Source organism: Cupressus sempervirens, chromosome 6, assembly GCF_028749045.1.
Source record: "Cupressus sempervirens isolate cs-2001-9-10 chromosome 6, ASM2874904v1, whole genome shotgun sequence".
Classification (NCBI taxonomy): Eukaryota; Viridiplantae; Streptophyta; class Pinopsida; order Cupressales; family Cupressaceae; genus Cupressus; species Cupressus sempervirens.
In genome coordinates this window covers 180,831,892-180,847,133 of record NC_143123.1, presented here as the reverse complement: position 1 = coordinate 180,847,133, position 15,242 = coordinate 180,831,892, and the positions used below count along the sequence as shown (strand labels likewise).

General features: G+C 33.7%; 1 pseudogene; it reads right to left on the bottom strand.

The window, feature by feature from the left end:
• Positions 1-10,900, bottom strand: part of LOC149551849 (coatomer subunit gamma-2 pseudogene) — a 204,260-nt pseudogene extending 193,360 nt beyond the window's left edge.
• Between the last annotated feature and the right edge of the window lie 4,342 nt (positions 10,901-15,242).

Sequence of the window (15,242 nt, the reverse complement as noted above, 5' to 3'; positions counted from 1 at the left end):
TTGCATTTGTGACAATTGCCTTCAATTTTTGGTTTCTCCTTGCACCCATTAGCTTTATGACCATGCTAACTACAATTGTAGCATTTACCATTGAATTTAGCTTTTCCATTACTCCAACATTTGTTTGATGTATGACCTAACTTACCACAGTGATTGTAAGTAGGTCTTTGATTCCTTTGGGTGCCTTGTTTGGAGGTTTCACCTTCTTCCTTATAACCAAGTCCAGCTTTACCTTTTTTTTTATGAAGATTCTGCTCACTTTTTTGATTTAATTGAGTCATGTCTGCCTGAGATTTCATCATTCTCTGATTGATTTGTCTTTCAACATTTAGGTCATTTTCCAAACTTTCATTGATTTGTCTTTTAGATCTTAAGTCACTTTGTAAGCTTTCATTGATTTGTCTTTTAGTGATTAAATCATTCCTCAACCTTTCATTCTCAGATCTCAGATTCATAATTTCTTCATTTGCATTAGATAGTTGATCTACAAGATCTTCATGCTGAAGGGATTGATTATTTCTTGCCTCTAAGTCTTCATTTGCCTTGTTTCTCTATTCCAAAACTTCACATAGCTTGATTGATTTCATTTCTTGTTCTCTTTTAAGATTTTTTACCTCTTCCTATAGAGAGCCATTCTTTGCTAGGAGTTCCTTGATAGCCTCATTTTCTTCATTTGAGCTACTTGATGGTAAAAGGTCTTCAATCTTCTCTTCAACATACTGATGGTCATTCATTTATATTGCAAGTTCCTTCCTTCTCTTCAAGGATTGAGAAAAATGCTCGTTAGCTTCTTTGAGTTGAGCCATGGCCATTTCCAGATCTAGCTTTTCATTTTCAATAGTTTTGTCAAGTCTGAATATCTCCATTGTCCTTGATCTTTTCTCAAGCTGTCAAGCTTTGTCTTGGGAACCAAATAGCTCTGATACCAATTGTTGGAAATATTCAAGATATGATAGGTTACTAAGAGGGGAGGGGTGAATCAGTAACATCAAAACTTTAAAAAAATTCAACACTTTAACCATATATACTATTCACCATTCATCTAATCTACTGCATATATGAGAGAACAAACATTTATAACACATGTACACAGTGATTTGGTGACCTAGAAACCTTCCAAATAGAAAGTAAAACTAAGGTGGGGATGATACCCAAAAAAATTCATTACTACAGTATGAAGTTGGCCTATTAAGGCTTACATTGACCACTTCTGGTGATCTACCTTATTAGGAGCAAAAAGGACTGCTAGGTCCACCTTGTTAGAGGATTTACAAACATACACTGAAGTATGCACTCTATTAGGAGATTTATAAAAAAGACTATTAAGTCTACCCTGTTAAAGGATTTACAAAATTGATTCACCTGTTAGGATGAAATAGTGGATCTAATTACAACTTGATTAGATCCTTAAAATATAGATCACCTCTTGTGACTGATGAATCTTTACTACTCCTTGTAAACCTTGCTGAATACTCTGCTCTACTGCTAATTCACTTTTATCCAAAGCTTTTCATATCCATTCCTTCACATTTTATCTCACTTTTGTAAATGATATATTACATTACATATATACCATTCCAATAGTTACAATTGCAAGGTCATCCAAAACATAAGTGAACAAAATATTACTGAATCAGCCAAATAGTAGAAAACTCAAGTTCTTCAAGTTGATTTGGTTACCTTCTGATACTCGACATCCACTGTATTACTTAGCATCGTCATGCACTCAGTAGAAGTAGACGCTCAGTCCATACTAACCACACAATGTAGCTTGGAACTTGATAACCATTGGAGACTTGATAAAAGCTAGATCCTTTGTTTACCTTGATTTCACTCGGTAAACACTATACTTCCATTACTTGGTAAACACTGTGAAGCTCGATTAACACTGTAAACTTGGTAGACACTGCTGGATTGCACATTCACTTGGTAGCTTCATGAATGCTCGGTATGAACTACTTAAGTGATGAACCTACAAGGTAACCACTAAATGCTCGGTATACATTGTAGATGCTCAGTGTAAACTACAAAGCTCGGTTAATACTAGAATGCTTGGTGTGAACTATGAAGCTTGGTTAACACTAGAATGCTCAGTGTGAACTACAAAGCTCGATTAACACTAGAATGCTCGGTGGCTATACTAATGTAGATAAATGTTGTCACTAATGGCAATAATAACTTAATTCCAACAATAGTTGCTTGCAAAAACCCCAAATACCTATTTGCATCTATCAATGGAATTAATATATTAAAATTATTTAGCAGTGGATCATCTAATAACCACACATCTTCCCAAAACCTAAACTTTCTTCCATTTCCAACTTTCCACTTACATCCTTTGTTCAAAATTTCTTTAGTATCCTGTACTGCTCCCCAAATAGTAGAAGCATTGGAAATATTTGGGTAAGACATGAACTCTGACATAGGTGGAACATTATAAAGATACTTATACTTCCAAATAGAAATCCATTGATTATCTTCTTGGTACAATCTCCATCCTTGTTTATCCAATAGGGCTTTATTCATACTTCTTATAGATCTAATACCTAGGCTACCTTCAGTCTTAGGTTCCTCTTTGTTTCTTCAATTTTAGACCATAAAAAGCTCCTTTCTATTTTATCAATAGTATTTGCAAATTATCTAGAATTTTGAAGAGGCTAAGAGCATATGTAGGGAGACTTTGAAGGTAGGCATTTAGAATAGTAATTTTACTTGCTTGACTCAACATGTTTTCTTTCCATCCAACTAGTTTCTTATTAAATTTCTCCACAAGATCCTCCAACAAGGATTCTAAAGGACTATGACCCAAGGGAGACCGAGGTAAGTACTTGGAAAGATACCTATAGATCATTCCAAGATATTTTCAATTTTCCTTTTCCTAAGAATAGGAGTATTAATAAAGAATAGATAGCTCTTGTCCTAATTGACTAGTTACCCTGTGACTATAGAATATACATTTTGACCCCTTTTAAGACTTCTAGCTTCCCTAACATCAACCTTTTCCATGAAAATAGTGTCATCCACAAATTGTTCATGAGAACGTAATAGAGGTTGAGAATTACTTGCTAGGGATATCCCCAGTTTGTATTTCTTTAAGAATAGACTATCCTTTTTTTACTTTAGGTTTCCATACCAATTTTGGAGCCTTCTTTTCCACTATCACTACCTTTATTTTGGTTTTGGTTTCAATGGAATTTTTTTTGCCTTGTGATCCATCTTCTTGTAGATAAAACAAGCATTAGGGAGATCTTCAAAAATAATCTCTTGATTCCATTTTCCCAATTTAGAAATAATCTCCACCTTTTGGGGTAGATCCTTTAGTTGAGAAATCTTAACAAAAATCCTAGCAGAAATAAGTTTAGACCTTGAGGCAGTCATATTATCAATGTTTTAAAACTATAGGTTTCAAAAACCCAATGATGAGAACAAAATAAATCTAGGGATAGCTAATTCTTATGTTCAACATACCCATTCAGACGTTGGGGCCAACTATAAGGCTATACTCCTTCTTTAGGCTCGGAAAGACCTAGGTGGGTGAAAATATAGATTCTATTATGTGACTAGTTACCAAAACCATAAATCTGAATTTATATTTAGTAGATGAAAACCCCTAAATCTTCTATACTTATGCAAAAAACATAGACATGAAATAGCCAAAATCATGACCTATGAACTTGATAAAATAAGTGAGGGAAAATCCTTTCAGCTCTTCAACATAAAAGGGAAAACATATTGATTATAAGATTGATTTCAACATAACCAAGATATGAAAAACAAAACATATAGATCATGCAGCTGATTAGTGCCTTATCTATTGGGCAATTCCACAAATTACTAACACACATCCTTGAAAATTATTGATACATCTCATATATCAAGACTCTAGATCTATCCATTCACCTTGTGAATCATACATCTGCATGATTTTTGAATCTCAAACTTGACCTATCCCTTTATGAATTTTTCAACCCCATTATGATAGATCAAGCATTTGCATGACTACTTGAATCATAAGCAAAATATAAAAAAACATACAACCTAAAATAGGTTGCAATTGGATCTGTGCTCTTTGCCTACAAACCACAGAAGATTATAAACAACATAAATAGGAGACAACATTCAGATTAAAAATAAATTCATTTCTCATGTTATTTATTCCTTTGAACCAAATAAATAAAGGATCTATGAAAAAACTAAGAAAATAACTCAATAGAGCATAATTGTTTATATTAACTTCAATAATGCTTTTCAAATATAGAGATAAATGTTGGGCATGAATGGTGGGATCATAGCTAGAGCTCTATTCAATAGTCTAGAAAATAGCCAACCATTAGTAGCCCTATAGAAAGAATAAAGAAGAGATTATAAAGAATGGAAAAAATCCTAGATCTATTATGATGCTACCATTTGTCCACTTGAAGAACTTCCAACTGCTGATGAAAAAATTCTCTACTCTCTTCCTTCAACTAAAAATCAAATCTTCATCATTGCTATTGACGAATTCTTGAAATATCTTCAAAATGGTGGAAAAAAAATTGAGTGCAAAAGATTTTGAATTTGATGCTAAAAACAAGAGCCAAAACATCTGCCAAATGGCTTTAGAGGAAAAGTAATACTTTTAGGAGCATTTCCCCCAAATTTGGAGCCAGAAAACTTCTCTATTTGCTTCTTAACTGCTTCTAAAACTCCTTGATGAAGAACACCTATTCTTCTGCAATGCCCCTATTTTCACAAATCTTCCCATATATTTCATCAGTGAAGAGCTGCACATATTCTGACTGCATATTTGGAAATTTCATTTTCTCCTCTTTCTAATGGTATACTGCACTCTACATTTTGGGAAAAAATGAACCCCTCGAGCTCATTTGAAAAAATTAGGCCCTTGGGCATCAATGGGGCTCTTTAAAGTTAAAAAATTTTAAACTTTATAGAGTCAAAACTATACAAATAGTCAATTTTATTTCAAAATTTTAACTTTGAACTTCTAAGGATGTGCACTTAGATTGGAGAGACATTTGATTTTAATTTTAATTTTATTCTCACCTTATCCCTCTTATTCCACTTGGGTGCCACATGGCACATTCTCATTTTCCATCTCATCTGGGCGAGACCCGCATTTCCTCAAGTGTATCCTTGGAGCTTAAAAATTTATTTCTTCCTTCTGGTCATATGAATTGTGTAAGTTCACAACACCTATAATTTGAAACTCCTAAATTCATGCTTCCCCAATCATAAATTTTTTTGTGGTTTTAGAACTATCCATTTTGGGCCTTCCAAATAGACAAACAAGTGTATCACATTAATTTGAAACTTTGGCTTTCCCATAGTCACGATCATATCTTCTTAACTTTGAAATTGAATCCCTCTGACCATATGATTTTTTGTATCCTCGCAACTCTCAAGCTTTCCTCTCCCTGACCATACAAATTCTTGTAGCTTCTTATTTCTATTTTATGACATTTCCAAACTTACAAAATCCTGTAGAATTTTCCATGTGTTTCTACCTTCTTCCTATGGTTTGGGTGCTCAAAATTACATGTTTGGTCATCATTAGCTGGCCGAGGGTGGCCCTCATCATGCAAGCCTCCATGTCTAAAAGTTGTGTGTTTTTAGACACTTACACATTATTTCTTCATTCTTAAAAGATGCCTAAAAGCCCCACATATGTTGCATGTGAGAAAAAAGACTTCATATCTCCCTATTGAAATACACATTTCCTATGTAAAACACCCCCCTATCATAGTGTTTCCCATTGGTGGTGTCTTGGTTGTCTTCACTAATAATCCACATGCTTCCAGAGTGCATTCCATTCTCCCATCATTCTTTCTACTCTTGATCATCAGCTCACACAAATCAAACAGTCTAAAAAGTTCCTTTCAAAACCACACATGCCCCCTTTTAATCACAATTTTCAATTTTTTTGTGCCTTCTTCACAAATTCATCGACTTTCATCCAAATTTGCTACACTTTCCTTTTACATTTCGATGGAGGTGATGAGGAAAACATTATGCTTTCAATGATCTCTCCTAGACCTTTTATCATGAAAGGTATGGGGTTATTCCTCTATTTTCAACAAGCATACCTAAATATCAATCTTTTCCACACTCCATGTTGGATTCCTCTTTGGTTTTTCTAATTTGAGTGGAAAATCTTCCATGTCATGTAAGGGTTGGGAGTAGGTCACCTTCATTTCCCCACACCATTGTTTAAATTCTATAGAATAACTTTGGGGGGGGGGGGGTGGTCAGGGGTGGTTGAATATGTTATGGTCTAGATGTACAAATAACACTATTCAATGCTTAGTAGAACCATATCCATAAAATCTCATTATGCATGCATCCATTAGATCATACAACACTTAAACTTTGTGGGTTACTATTCTAGGTCAAAACAACTTTGTAGAAATATAAACATGAAACATAATAGATTCAATAAGACATTTAACACAAGGATTTTACATGGAAACACAATTTGGGAAAAACCACCAGTAACATGCTACTAATTCTCACTCTTCTAAAGTGATCCCCTATGAAAGGCCAACCCTATTAAAGGTTACAATACACATTGTTAAATGTGACCTAGTTAAGGATTTCAATCACCCTGTTAGGAGTGAGCCTTGTTAGAGGAATTTAGACCATTCACTTGGAATGTCACTTGGTTAAAGGATTTACAAATGATTTTTAGGTCAACCTTAATCCAAAGGATTTATCTTAGACTGATACAATGATTAGAAAGTAACAATAAGGCTTGATCTAAAAACAAATTACAACTCAGTTGTAGATTATAGATCTCTAGTTTAGTCCTCGATTTTGCTTGGATTTCACACACTTTAGCTTTGATAGCTTGTTCATCCTTCAAGCATTCATACTCTTAAGCCTTCTTGGTTTGCATGCCAATTATAGCCTCTTCTATTTGGCCACTAAATGAAGCAATACCCTATACTCCTTATTTTCCTTAGATTTTCACACATGACAACCTTTGCTTTTGACACTCTCTCTATAAATAGAGAATTAAGATCCTTTTCCACTTAACCACAATCATCCATTATAGGGTTAGCTAGGATTAGGTAGGATGCAATGAATCTATTGACTTTTCCATTTGGTTCCTCTAGAAACTTCTACAATCTTTCTTGAATTCACCACAAAATGGTTTTCCTTGAATTCTATGCCACTAGCTCATCGTAGTTATCTTCCATATCCTCCACACAATTCAAAAAAATAAAATATTCAACTCAAATTCATCAAATCTTTGATTTAATACAAATACTGGTACTGTACATCAATTTGTTGGCACTTGGCTTCTCTACTATTCTTCCACTAAGTCAAAACTAGAGTTTACTCAATGAACACTAAAGTTTACTGATGCTTGACATCAACTAAAATTTACTCAACATATATTGATAATCACTTGGCTTGCACTTATTTTCATCTTTTCTCAGCACCTCTTATTTTTCACTCAACTTCCACTAATTTCTACTCAGCTTGCACTGACTACTTAGCAAGGCTTGACAAACACTTTTCATACTTGATCTTCTTCTAGTCTTATCTTGCGTAATCTTTCATTTTAGACTTTAAGTAGATAAAAAAATCACTACAATATTAATGTCTTACTTGGTATTAGTGCTTCTTTTACATATCAAATAACTCAACCTTTCTCTAGTTGCTAGTACTATCTCCTCTTCTCAAATTCTCTTTATCGATCAACTAAATAATAGCTTTCAAACCAAAAAACAATTCTCTCACTAGTAGGTAGTAGGTTTGACATCATTGACAAAATAATGATTATTCCATTACAAATTATTTCACTCCAAAACAATCTTATACCAACAACCATCACATAACCATTGCCTCTTCTTTTATTTTTGCAAAACAAGCTCTATACCCAACTTCTCAAAGTATTGGTTTAGATGATGCCATTGAGGATCTTTGCAGTGGTTTCCAAATCACACCACCTCCCCTGCAAACACCTTCTTCTCTATTCATAATCTCTACTAGAACTCATAGTTTTTGTGTATAGGTAGTGGCTCATGGATTTGGGCAACTCAACATGCAAAGTATGTCAACTTCCAAGGCTTAAAAATCTAATCTACTATGAAACTTTGAAATGCATCAATCCCTTTGAACCAATGTTGATCATGTGCCTATCTGCATAGAGTTCTCCATATTCAAATTTTCATCTATACTTGCCTTCATCTCTTTACTATGGAGCATAGTCAAGATAGCTTGAGTGGTTACTTGTATCTCTAGAAGAAGCCTTGGAAACAAGTAAGTGCCATGGTAAAGGTGATTGCATAGATCCTTAAGTTTTACTCTCGCTTATCTAGTGAATATTTTTAGCACATAAAAACTCATGAGAGATATTTGACATTTCTATTCATATGTCACACAACACCTTGCAATTGACACAATTTCTACAGTTCATTTATTTTCATTCCTTTCAAATACCAAAAAAAGCTAACATCATTTCCCCTCATCTCTACAATTTTAGTGCACCATAGATGCATATCTCCACTTTGACTTTCAATTATTTCTATCACTAGGATTAAACATATTCGACAAGGATTATGGCTAGTGTATGCTAAGAAAAGGATAGTTGACTCTCTAGAATCAATATTTGTAAAATTGCCACATAATTTCTTTATCTTTGAGAAATAATGGGTACACTCTAAAAACCAAAATGATGAAAATAATTATACTCCTATCATGGGAACATTTTTAATCCCTGATGTCTTATCCACCTAATGAATCTAGCTAGGCCCCAAAGTGGGTCTATCTAATTTTTTTTGAAGCTAAAACACCTAATCCTTTGAGTTGATCAATTGCCATGAGATTGATTAGATTTGAAATTGATCACTGTTTGATCATTGAAAAAGTCATTTTACCCCTTCTTGCAAACTATGATTTTCTGACAGGAAGGCCTATGAGCCAACTTTAAAACTTACTAAAACACCTGACTAAGCCCTAAAAATAAACATATTGATTCTTTGTTCCACATTATTGTACCTTGTTAGATTTCTCTCATGACAACATCTGGTTCAAAAGACATTGATTATTAAAGTTATTTGAAACTACTTGCAAACAAATAGGTCATAAAATAATAAAGTGCATTTAGTTTTGGCTTTGAATATAGGTCAATCAGACACTTGAGGGTTTACAAATTGGGGCATTACTTTATTTTCATGAGGAGAGTATAATTTTTATGATGTGGGCTCATGAAAAATAATTGGGAAAATTTGGCAATAATCAAAGTTAGGTCCTCATAATTGTAGGACAGGGAACACTTGGAGAAGATTTATTTTTGCAAATGGAATAGACCTAGGAAAATATGCAGATGAATTGGTCATGTCTCAAAAATTGGCACACTTGAATTATTTTTAGAGTAGAACATAGTGGTATAATCCATTTGGTTTCATCTATCATGGTTCCAAAGTTATGACATCCCAAACAGGGGTACTGATTAATCTACACTTTTTGACACCAATAAAACTAAATTGCATTTGGAATCACATTTGAAAACTAGTCAAACATATTCATCATAAGCTCAAATATAGAATGAATAATCTATCTAACCTGTAAAATGCAATGCAAAAGGAATTTTCTCATTAGGGTCAACTGGGTCAAAGCTATAACTGGTCAAACAAGGCTTCCCAAAATTCTAAATAATTTGCATCAGCATGAAAACAATAAACAACCAAATTTGAGGGATTCCAAACCTAGTCAAAACATATCAAAACAAATTGAAAACTAAAACATAGGTTCTTTGATATGCATGAAAAATATTCCCAAAATGGTGAGTCATGAAACATAATCAGGTGCAAGATATTCACATGCAAACTAGGCTTCCTGTCACTATTTAACACTTGCAAAAATGTAGATTTAAACATTGCTCAAAATGAAACTTCATGGAATGGCTTAGAATGACACTTTATCATTATGGGACACATGAATATAGTAAATGAAAAGTGTTATAAATATGAAACATTTCATAGGCCTCAAAATGATGGTCGGTTACACATGCATGAAAAGCTTTTGTAGGGGCTCAATTAGACTTAAAATTTAGAATGGTACCCAAAATTAGGGCTTCAATTTTGAGTCCCAACACCAGCCATCCCTTTAAAAATATCCTCATGCCAAAAATCCAAAGGGATACCCAGGAGTCTAACCCATACATGAGTAGTGAAAAAAAATCATTTGATAGGTCCATATTTGGTTCCCATTTTTTGATTGTAAGGGAGCTACTGCCAAAGAACCATGGGCCCCGACATAATACCATATTTAGGTCATCCTTGTAAGTAAATAAAAAGGAAATAAAACCATCAAAAATTATAGAAATATCAACCTGACCCCAAAATGTCCATTTATTTTTAACCATATTTCTCAATATCTGGCCAACCCCCTAGAAATTTATCAACTAGGGTTAAATCTATCAAAGATATAGAGAAATCAACAATTGGGCCTAGTACAAAAATATGAAACTCACCTTTTTCCCAACAAGATTTTGAGATAGCAGGAGGGAAGGATGACTTACCCCCTAGTTTTTTTCAAAAAAGAGAAGACCACTTTTGTCCTCCAACTTCATCTGAATCCTCCTTATGAACCCTATCATTTCAATCCTTGAGATCCCAACTAACCACATAAGCCCCCCCTTCACATTCTTAAGTGGATCCCTTTGAGGAGCAAGGATAGATGATAGAGGATGAGACTATAAAAATTTAACATCCCCACATCTTCTTGAAACAAACCCCAGTAATATTTTGTCTTCTTCCTTCTCTTGGGAACGGTCTAGAGTTTCATTCCCAACATTACCATTAAATGGATCTACATCCACTTTCCTTGCAAGACCATTGCCATTCCCATTTCCAATCCCTACAGTCAAATTCCTACCCAAAACCTCTACCATTCCCTCTCATTTCTCCATCTATTCTAATTTTTTGAAGATGTGATGTATATCATACTAAGCACTCTATTTGAAGATTTTTTTTTTGTGAACTACTAATGGTATAAAGAGATTAAGTGCTCCATATTCATTTGCAAGGGAGCCACTATGATAAACATTAAGGATGCATGCTTTTTTAATCTAGAGTATTGACATATTTTTATTAATTAGTAGAGGGATATGTTGTGTGGACATACATTGCGACATAGAGAAAAAGAAGGCACCAACTTCTAATATGAATGCCACTCATTCAAAGGGCACGCCAAGTAACTGGGATGCATGGGTAGAATTTGTTGAGTGTGTCAGTTATAAGTTATCAAATGCTTATTATTCTACAAATATTGGTATATAATGTCAAAGTTACAAATCAATGATGAATTTGAGTTGAGTATTATTTACAGTTGGAGATCGATTCCTTTATCTCATTGTAGAAATTTGCTAATTGAGAACAAATTGAAAAATAATATGTTGGAAAAAAGGGGTGATTTAGATCAAGGTATGTATGCAAATTCAAGCATCATTTTTCATCAAATCATGTATACACATGAAGAAAACAAGTTTATCATTTAAAATACTCCCCACTTGGCCAATGCTAACATAAATTTCTGCACAAATGAGGTACATTCTTGGTCAAGAGATGTGGCAATTGACTTCCTCATAAGTTACATTGCCCTTATGAATCCATGGGAGACTATAGCATAGGAAAATACATTGGAAGGATAGGTTTATAGTAGAAAATGGAGTGCACATGATTCTATTGTTAGTTTAGTAAGAGTCCTCACAACTTGATCTAAATGTATGGAAGATAAGGATCACCATAACAAGGATTTTGGTGTGTCCAAATCCTATGGTCCATCATTGTAGGGCATATTATTCTATTTCCCCAAATCTATGTACAAAAAAGAGACAAATGAAAAGGTTCTAGTAATCATGCATTTTAGTGTTTTCTTTGCTAAAACTTGATAGATGGAACACCGAAGATATCTATCAATTTCTTATGCACTTGTAGGGAAATAAATAAAAATATTTTAAAGGCATTTATCCCACATTGATGGGTTGAAGGTGTTAGAAATAGGGATTATTGAGAGGCGGGGCGGGGGGCAGGGGGTTGGGGGTGTGAATCAGTAATCTACAAACTTTAGTCACAAATTGGATATTATTACTTACTTTAAACCATGCATTACAAAGTAATAAAGTAATGCTAACTAGTAATAGTAACAATGCACAATGATAACTCATAATGCCATATTTTGTTAACTATGGAAACCCTAGCTAAGGGAAAACCCTAGTGGCGATGATACCTTCTAGATAATATACTGATATATAAGTTCCTTGTTAGAGGATGGACCCTATTAGGAGTCAATGAGAAAATTTAGTATAATGAGTCCTTTTTAGGAGACTTTGAATCCTTGTTAGGAGATTCTAACCCTATTAGGCATTGTGGTATAGTAGATGCAAGATGAGCCTACTGAACAAACATGTATTTCCAATTACAAGAAGAGCACACTAACCAAACAAGCAATCAAAAGTTTGGAATAGGTACTATATCTTCTTCCTTGACTAATCTTTGATCTTTAGGTCAAACTTGGATCATCAAATAGCTCATATAAAAATTCACAATATCACTTTCACAAAAATTCACATATAATCACAATCTTACAATTCACACTTACACTTACACTTTCACACTTCTTATCGCAAAATTTCCTTGCATAAATACCACACCTTTTGACAAATTGTTTTTGGGTCAGCTAAGATCACAAACCACTTTTCCAACTTAGAGTAAAGATCTAGGATGTTGGCCCTAATTGCAAAAGTAAATATTTTGTAAAAAAAACAATTCTTTCCTTCAATTCCACTATCCTATTCCATGAAAATATAAATATATCTATTTTGTATAGCCTGTACTAACTTTTGAGGTTATACACATCATCAAAAACATGTATAATATCTCCATGTAACTTCTTTAGTCATAGTATGATGTTAGTAACATGTTATAAACAAAACAATATATTGTTGTAAACCAAATTCTATACTTAGACAATATTCTGATTACCAAACACTAAGTATCTTTATTTTTGAGGTTTCCTATGAACATGTACATCATGTGTTGCCATAAATGACAACAATTACATATCACTATTAGCCAATTGTTAACAATTTCCCCCTTTTGCATTGATGTCAACAAAATAGGGAAAATTGGCTAAGTGATAAAAACAAACTACATCTAATCTATCATGGTGTTAAGTTTTTTAACATATGCTCCCCCTTACAATATAATTAACACTTTTATCTTCTCTTTACCTGATTAAAAATTTTCACATTTATTCTCCCCCTTTGACATAAATAACAAAGGTCAAAATGTCAAGATCTATCCAAAAATGTTGTCCTTCCTTATGCTGATGTGATCTTCATGCAATCATCAAAATTAGCCTTCAGACTATCCATACCCTTAGTCGATGTCTCCTTGGTGAACTCAACTAAGGTGATAATTGCACATAAAGCATACAATGCAATCTCTACTGCATTAAGATTTGAATAAAAAAAGTTGGAATATGTGTCTTTTGCCTTGACACATTCCTGTAACTATTTTTCAACAAAAGATAATTTTAGAGCAATAGATTCTCTTAAATTTGATATCATCATCAAGGTCTATTCCTTCTTAAGGTCTAGTTTCTTGATGTCACTATGCATACTAGGCAATTGTCTTTCAAAATCATCTACTTTTCAAGATGGATACTGCATCTGGCTAGATATAACCTCTAGCTCACTCATCTTTACTTCTATCTAACTATCAAAGTATTTAGTCAGTTTGTATGATAAAATACATTTAATATACAAAGTTCTCCCATCTTGTAGGCATTTTTGAAGTTCTTTTATACAAGTATCAAGATTAACTAAGTCATTCTATATATTTTGATAGATGGTGCTAAACAAGTTAGCATCATGGGAAATTTGAGCCTTTTCCTTTGCAATATTCAACAAATTGGTAAGCTCTTCATCAAATGATTTTAACACTACTTCTACTCTCTGTTCAAGATCTAGTTTAGTGTGTTGTACTACCAAGGTACTATGCAATCCGTCAGTCACTTCCATTAAAGTTTTATATAAACTTTTTGTAAGAATTTGGCTTAAGCCAAAATTCACCCAAGACAAAGGAAATCAAACACAAGCACAACAATAGACCAAAGAGAGAGAGTATGATCAGAATGATGATATATTCATTCAATATTCCATATGAAAGTACACTAGGAGTGCCTATATATAAAGGCCTCTGGAGAGCTTTTAGAATGCATAGAAGTCAACATCATGATAAGTCATACAACTAGACACATGTCCACCAGATATGGGTTATCCTCCATTAAGCATGAAAGTAAGTGTGATGATGAGAGGATAAGCCTACAATGGTGTAGCACACAAATCAATGGTATAGAAAACACATGCTAAAAAGGGAGTACGAATAACTATGTTGTCTACATGACAACTTAGTGAATGATGCATACTCTAGTGTTGTAGACACTATGTGCTGAAATAGAGTTGTGTACTTCTATATTGTCATCATGACAACTCATGAGGTACAAAAACTCCTAAGTGTCTCACCTAATAAATAATAAAACAATGCAAAATAATAAAATAATGTATTAACCTAGGTAAACTTAAGTAAAGTGTAAATAATAAATACTTATTTATACCAGTACCCCCTCTTAAGTGCAACTTAGGGGAATGCTCTTAAGCTTATAAAAACTAGGATGAAATGTAGAATGGGTCCCAACTACTAGGCTATGTTAAGTACCCATGTACATAATGATATGATATCTTTCATAAAGTAGAGAAATAGGGTAAACCTCATGGGAAAAAACCTCCCCCAAAAAGAGAGATGAAATGATGTATGTATGGATGGAGTAATCAAGACCCCCCAATTATGACATACATCCAATATATACATAAGAGAAAAATGAGAAGAGGACGAGAAATAGAATAGGCTCCCCCCCAAAGAATAATGCTTGCTAGTGACTACTTTAATGAAGAAGTTGATCCAAGACTGTAGAACGGTGTTCCTCCCCTTAGGAAGAAACAATGCAAAAGGTAAAAATGAGATGCTTTTGCTATGTGTGGAAAGAATCCCATGGATAAGTGATGTCTCTAAAAATTTCTCAATTGGTTGAAGAACCTATCTCAAAGAATTGTCTATCTCTACAATTGATGAAGAACCCTACAGCAACTACTAATCATAAGTATCCACAATCACTTCAACTTGTAACGATTGATCATGTAGAGAATGAACAAGAGGGTTAGATGGAGGCCT